An 8,016-nucleotide genomic window follows, 5' to 3' on the forward strand; every position below is an offset into this window, starting at 1 on the left:
GTCTTCCGTATAATGCCATTTTTCTATTTGTCCATAGTAAGTTCTCTCATTCATTTCGTTGAATCCTCGTCCATTGCGAGTTAGTGTTCCTTTAGAGTACCCATAGCCCTTGCTATCAGAATAACAATTATAAAGTCCCATTCACCTTCGATGAAAGTCTTTGACATGTCAATTTTCATGTCAATTTTCAAACCTAAAAGTGAGTTTTTTTTTCTCTTTTTCTTTTCCTTGTAGACATGAATTATCATGAGCGACAAAAATGAAAATGTTGTCAGAGATGAGTCATTTCCCAACAAAAGCAGATTGATACATAGACATTGCACAACAAGAAAAGCAACTTTCGCAATTGGCAGCTCCAGCGAAAAAAAAACAAAAAAAACCCATAAAGCATTCAAATGTTGAGTTCATTCGCCAAAGTATATCTCATTTGCTAGTGGTCGAGGAATCTACATTACGGTTTTCTGGGCAGAGAGATCATCGTTCCAGAATACCTTAAAGAATCTGCTAGGGTTCATCAATATCCAACAAGGTTAGTGCAGTAATGTGATTATTTTTGTGGATTTTTCTGAAATTAATTCGTAAATTGGATTCTTGAACATGGGTTCTTTTAGATTTTCCGTCGAATTTGAAGTTAACATGTTCCTCATATCCATTTTGCTATAAGAAATATCTGGTTTGTGTTTTCTGAACCTTGTTGTTAGGCGCTAGGGTTTAATTATGAAACACGAATTGCTAATATGATTGAAGTCGGAGTTAACTTATCACATGTTGTTAGATTAAGGAATCTGTGGATTATGTGTAGAGTATATCAAATCTGGGGTTTTCCAACCCTAAAAAACTATTGTTCTTACTAAATCAACTTGTTTGTATTTTTTGAGTTACTGATTGGGTTGAAGAAGGGGATAGTAAAACTTGAAGAAGGGATAGTAACTTATGTTAAAGGATTTAGTCAGTTTAGAACATCAATTGAGCAAGTGCTCACCTGAATAAGACCGCTGCTTGAATTTACCTTTGCTATGAATTTCTATTGTTTATGTTGTCTACTACATGATGAAGGGTATACAGAACATACATTTGTCTTGGATACTAGGAAATAGAGTTTGAAACTTTTGTATTTAGTTATTGTGAGGTTGAGTTTGTTGGTATGCTCATCTTAAGGTATACTGATTGAACGTAGATTGATGTTACTATATAAGACTCATTTGAAGTATTAATTTGTATCGAAATTGCTCATATGGGTAAGTTTTATGTCCATTTTGGTTTGCTTGAGTAGTTGCACTGTAGTTTATTTGGTCTTGCTATAGAAATGTCTTGTGGCTGTTGTTGACTTGTTGTTGTGTGGCTCTTTGAGCGCTAGAGTTTAATGTTGAATGAATGAGTCGACAATATATAGTTTGATTGAAGTTCTGACTACATGTTGTTAGGTTAAGGAGTCTGCGTTTTATCTGTAGAGTGTATAAAGAATGACGTAAATAGACTTGCTATAAGGAATTTCTTTGTATTTTTTGAGTAAATAGACCTGCTATAAGGAATTTCTGGTGGGTGATTTTGAACTTTGTTGTTGTTGTACTGTGGTTCTCTAGGGGCTAGCGTTTAATGTTGAATCGCGAGTGTCAGCCGAGTTATACCGTCTTGAATGAGGACGATAGACGTCAGCGTCAGGAAGAAGTGATTATAAGGATATCAACTGTCCTTTCAATTCCAAGAGTATCAGCTAGTATCCTGCTCCATCACTATAATTGGTAAATCTTCTAGAATATGATAACCGTTTCAATTGCTGCTTGAGTATCCTGGGCGTTTGCTGCATTCTTATATTATCATACCCTGTTTTTGTTTCATTTTATTGCTTTTCCCTTTTCTCTATGTTACATTGACTTCTGAAACAATGTTTATGCTGTGCAACTGTGCAGGGATGTCAGTAAGGTGTATGACGCATGGTTCGCCGATGAGGAATGGGTTCGCAAGGCAACAGGTTTGCTGGAGAATTCGGTCGTTCCAAATCAGAACATGAAGGAAGTGAGTATATAGTTTAACTTTTACATGGTGGTTGTATTTCTTTGACGTTATGGTATGCTTCTTTTACTGATCAAAATTTTCTGCTTCCCAGCTCAATTGTGGGATCTGTTTTGAGGCCTATCCTCGTGGTAGGATGTATGCTGCTGCTTGTGGTCATCACTTTTGTAGCGCGTGTTGGACAGGTTAGTTTCACTTATAATTCTTAGGAAGAGTGAAAAGCTATGATTATTTTCATGTTTTTTCTTCCGGTTTTTCAATTTACATATTCTATTCCATTTTATTTGTTGTTGTGTTCATGGTCATACACATTATATTTGGTACTTAATCTTCTCTCCATTCAGCGTCTTATAGAAGATTTTTTGCTTTTACCAGCGACTTCTATTAGGGCAGCTATGGTTCCCTGATTTTTGTTTGAGCTGAGATATTTACTTTCAACTTAGACAATAGTATTACTTTGGCAGGTTATGTTAGCACAGCAATTAATGATGGACCTGGGTGTTTGATGTTAAGATGTCCCGATCCATCTTGTGGGGCTGCTGTTGGTCAAGACTTGATTAATTTATTGGTTTCTGAGGAAGATAAGCAGAAGTATTCTTGTTACACTCTTAGATCTTACGTTGAAGATAATAAAAAGGTAAGCTTGCTGACTAATTATTTTTTTCTTTTCCATATGAATAGTAAGCTTGACTACTTATTATTATATTTTTTTGTCGTATGATTGTTATTTACTATAAAGTGCCACATTTACAAGTCCTTTGTGCTTCCACATGCGCAAGAGTTAAAAGATACCTCCTGTCCCGTGTTTTGTTGGTTTACATGCATGGAAAGGACAATGGATATTGGGGCTTAAAGCTGACAGTTTAGGTTGAGAGAGTCAATATATACTATAAAGTGCCGCCACTGGATCTCTAAGTACTCAACTTTTTTATCTTTCTGTGATACTTGGCCCTCCATACATTTTTAGTGACCTGTGCATTTTCAGTCTGTCCTTATTTTAGCTAGATATATTTACCATCATCCATATTCAGGTTGCATGTGTTGAACTATTATACAACAATTATTTTTGTAGGATCTCACCTTTCATTTTCATGATTCATGAGTATGTTCTAGTCTACTTTTTCTTTGTTTTTTTAATCTAAGTTGCCGTTGTCATATCAATTTGTTGAACTGTTTTGACTTTAATTTGTAACTTGTATCCTTACTATCATTATCTCCGTCTTCAGTATGGAACATTATTAGACTTATCACTCATGCAATTCTCCTGTTTGATTTTTGATTTCTTCTTTGTGTTGCTCTTCTGTAGATAAAGTGGTGCCCTGCGCCAGGCTGTGATTTTGCTGTTGATTTCATTGCTGGTAGTAGTTCAAGCTTTGATGTTTCTTGCAACTGCTCATTTAGCTTTTGCTGGAATGTAGGTTTCTTTTGCTGGTGTTTCTGTACCATATTTATTTTAATGCATAGGTGTTGTTTTCCTTACAAGCTCTCTCAATTCCGCTTGAAGTGTACCGAGGAGGCGCATCGACCAGTTGACTGTGTCACTGTTGCCAAGTGGATCTTGAAGAATTGTGCTGAGTACAAAAACATGAATTGGTAAATTTATTTTGAATCAAATATGAATATTTCATTTTTTGCAACAATCCAGATGTGGTGCCAACATGTTTTTGCTATTTTTTTGTTCAGGATATTAGCCAACTCCAAGCCTTGTCCAAAATGCAAACGACCCATTGAGAAAAATCGGGGGTGCATGCATATTACATGCGCACCTTGCAAATTCGAGTTTTGCTGGTAATTGGTTCATCCATGTCAAAAAAATTCTTATATCTTGGCTGGTTATAAGTTTCTGATATACTTATAATTTTTACATTTGTATTTGTTTTGAATATGGTATCGTCTCTTGGACTTGGCCATTGACATCTATTTTCATATGCTTCCAGGCTCTGCCTTGGTGCTTGGTCAGATAACGGAAAAAGGACAGGAGGTTTTCATGCATGCAATCACTACGAGACAACAAAGCAAGAGGGATTGGTACATTTCTATTGCTTTATAGTTTCATAGTAAATTGGACCAAAACTCTAGACAATTTATTACCCCAAATCCCTGATTGTTTTCTCTTGGTTTTCTGTTATGATATGATGAGGCCGACAAGAGAAGAAAAATGGCTAAAAATGCTTTTGAGAGATATACACATTACTATGAAAGATGGGCGACTAACCAGTCGGTAAGTTTTGTTTATCAGATGAGGAAATTGATCTTCGGTTGTCTATATATATATTCCTTAATAGTGCTTTTGAGAATATTTGCATTTGATTTAATCTTCTCGGTAGTAGGATTTTATCTTTCTTTTGGCTGTATACAACTGTGATATCATGTTAATAAATTTATACTCAAGAAAGAAGAAATGATTAGATTTGGTACTACTGTTTTAGATTGACGCTGAACATCTGATATAATAACTTTCCTAGTGGCCATGTATGCTCATGAAAAATGATTTCACTATCTCTACCAGTTGTCTCTATGTTAGAAGTTGACTTGCAGTTACAGGGCACATGTACAGTATTTACCAGATGCTAACTGATTTTTCTTTTCCCATTTACAGTCTAGGCTAAAGGCAGTTGTGGATTTGCAGCAAATGCAATCTGTGCATGTAAGTAAATATTTCTGCTTTCGTATTTTTGCAATATCTTCCCCACTGATGTTTCATCTAGAGGCGTGTCGGTGGTTATAGTGTTACTGTTGAATATGAATTTTGATTCTGTTGGGATGCTACATGTAAAAGCTGAGCTTCTGTTCTATTAAATTGAACACATCGTCATTTTGTCTTGACCATGGGTGGGCTAAGCTATCTCTGTAGGAGATATTTTCCAATACATGCTATATTAGTAAGTGATCGTTATCAATTAGATGTGCAATGTGCACAAATTAGAAAACTAAATACATGCTAAAAAAGAGCGAGGATCGGTACTTTTATTTATATTTGTAGTATATGTGACGATGTCTTCTTCTTGGAAGGATGAGAGTCCGAAGACTAAAGAAGTTTCTAATTTTGGAGTTTATGGGTTTGATGAACATTGTAGTCTTTTGGGAGTTTTTGGTAAATGCTGTAATTTCAGATTAGGATTGGTCTGCTCCTCTATTATCTAGGTGTTCTTTTTAAGTGCCGCCATCAATGCCTGTCTCTATAGACTCGAGGCTAATAGCCATATTTCAGTTTCATCAACTTAGACTGTAAGCTCTTGAATAGGACGGCTAAAACATGTTTAGAGACAAGTACCTACCTTCTCTTACTCTCTCTTAGACAGAAGTCACAGGACGTAGGGATGGTTATCTCTTTCCTTCTATATAAAAAGTAGCGTCTTGAGTAAGATCAAATTCACTTTTGCCTGTTACCAGAGGTTGTGATCAAGATTCGAAAAATAAGGAACTTCAGCTGTATGTAAACCTGATTTTTTTTTTCATTTGTAGATTAAGAAGCTTAGTGACAAACAATGCCGATCTGAGACGCAGCTCAAGTTCATTACAGAAGCATGGCTACAGGTAACTCTTATAGTCATTCCCCCGTTTATTAGACGTCAAACCACATTGTCTTTAATATGATTCGTTTGGTTTCTCCACAGATTGTTGAATGCAGACGTGTGCTGAAGTGGACCTATGCGTACGGATACTACTTACCTGAAAACGAGCATGCAAAGAGACAGTTCTTTGAGTATCTGCAAGGTAGGATTTTCATTTTCTAACCCTACCTTCTGTAGTAAGAGTTGCCAATTTTATTTTCCCTGTTCTCATGTCTGTTTGTTACTGCTTCAGGTGAGGCTGAGTCTGGCCTGGAAAGGCTTCATCAATGTGCAGAGAAAGAATTACAAACATACCTCAATGCGGAAGGTCCATCTGAGGGCTTCAACGACTTCAAAACAAAGTTAGTTGGACTGACTAGGTACATCTAACTTGGCTGAACTCTTTAAAATTTGAAGCATGCTGCCTTCATCGAATAATGTGTTGGCCTTTAGTCATCTAAAATTAAATTTCTGAAAACATGGATTAGATTTATGTTTGCAATTTTATATTCCAAATAAGTTTCCAAGATTAAAAGTACAAAGCTTGGATTGCTTCTTCAGAGGGAGAAAGTTCTGACAGGACTTTGAAGGCTTATGCACAACCTGATTGTAAAAAATAGCTGTTTTATATACTAATTGGTAACTGCATCTCTAACAACAGTGTCACTCGGAACTACTTTGAAAATCTGGTACGTGCATTGGAAAATGGTCTGTCAGACGTAGACTCACAAGGTGCCTGTAGTAAGACAACAAGTTCAAAGGCGGGGTAACTAAAAGAGGTGGGAGGGGGCAAGGGAACTACATCTAGAACTACTTCTACTGATCCCAGTAGACCCCAAGAAGACTCATCTTCCTGGAATTGCGAGCATTGCACTTTTGCAAATGTTAGGGCCAACCTATGCCGGATGTGCAATCGTTCAAGTACGCGTTAACAACCCCCCATTTTCTACAAAGATGACGACTGCATGTGATTACAAGAACTTCAGATCTGCCAATCATATCTTTTGTGGAGTTCCAGTACTGTGCCCATCGGTGTTGTGTTTGTGGTGCTGTGAATTAGGGTGTGTTCTTGGTTGGGTCAGTCGTCACCAAACAGGCGAAAGGATAGGACGAGAAAATTGAGAATAAAAAGAAAATTTAGGGAGGAAAATAGCCTTACTCTGAAGTATTTCGTTGTGTTGGAAAAAAGAAGTTGCAGGTAACACTTGGTTTAGGATTCTATCGTCTCCAATACTATTAAAATTTACAGTGTACATAAATCTTTATCGTCTCTAATACTATTAATGGAGGAGGTGAAGGAAATGAAGAAAAGGAGGTGAAACAGAGAGACGGATACAGAGTTCTTGTGCAAGTTTTGTTGATAATGAAAACTAATGGAGAAAATGGGTTTCCATTATTGACAAAACTGAGAACTGCAAGAGGCAGTGAGGCACTAATTTGTGAGAGTGAGAGTGAGGAGGATGATAATGAGTAAAATCCACCATTTTTTCTGAGAATTTCTTGATCCATTGTTGATTGTTGTGTTCATCATTATGTTCTGTTGAAAATCGAAGTCTAATTTCCTTCTGGTTCTTTTGTTGCTCTAGCCAGGAAAAAATTTACGGAAACGTTTTTATGTTATTTTACCGGACACGTAAAATGGGAAGTTCCACCCCTCCAACTCCTGATATAACGTTTTTATGAAACCAAGAAAAAGGCGTATGTGTTTTTCTGAATGAGTGGCTATATGTACGAGGGAAACCCCTACGAGGTTCTAGCACTCGAATCAGGTCACTTCAGAAACTTTTTGGAAAATGCTAGAAAAACCCATAATAATACGCCGCAAGGTTGCCTTTCAAGTGTCATCCCTTCCCTACATTTGAGGAATAGAGAAGGATAGCTAGCACCATAGTGGTGCTCTAATAAAATTCTTCGGTCCTAAATACGCTTGTATAAGCTAGTTACAGTAGGTGCTAGTTACTCGTATTCAGCCGTGGACCCCACTGCACATAAGACAGCAACACTATACCACCCAAAGTTTGAGCACGTTTTAGATAAAAATCGGGTTATTTAGGTAAAAACGTGTTTTTTATACGTTATTTTAAAATAACGGGCGTTATAACGGTTAGATAGAAAATGAAAAAGAATTATGGTTTGAAATTCCTATCTAACAGTTACAACGTGCGTGAAAACAGTTATAACGGGTCCAATAACGTTGTTATAACGTTTTCTATATATTATTATTTTATTCTTTTATTTTTAAAATATTAGTTGTAATTTTTTAATCTTTAATTTAAAATATAAAGAATTGTAAGAAAATACTTTTATATTCTTTTTTATTAAAAACGGTTATAACTGACGTGAAAACGGGAAAAATTGTCTAAAAAACTTATGTTAAAATGTTATTTAGATGGAAAAAACGTAAAATTCAATTTTAAAAAAACGGTTATAACGTGTGTGAAAACGGAAA

At 36.1% G+C, this 8,016-nt stretch overlaps 1 pseudogene; it reads left to right on the forward strand.

Moving 5' to 3' along the window:
* Positions 1–243: 243 nt before the first annotated feature.
* On the forward strand, positions 244–7,139 carry LOC113316433 (annotated as a pseudogene).
* Positions 7,140–8,016: the final 877 nt, after the last annotated feature.

Source organism: Papaver somniferum, chromosome 1, assembly GCF_003573695.1.
Source record: "Papaver somniferum cultivar HN1 chromosome 1, ASM357369v1, whole genome shotgun sequence".
In the NCBI taxonomy this organism is placed as follows: domain Eukaryota; kingdom Viridiplantae; phylum Streptophyta; class Magnoliopsida; order Ranunculales; family Papaveraceae; genus Papaver; species Papaver somniferum.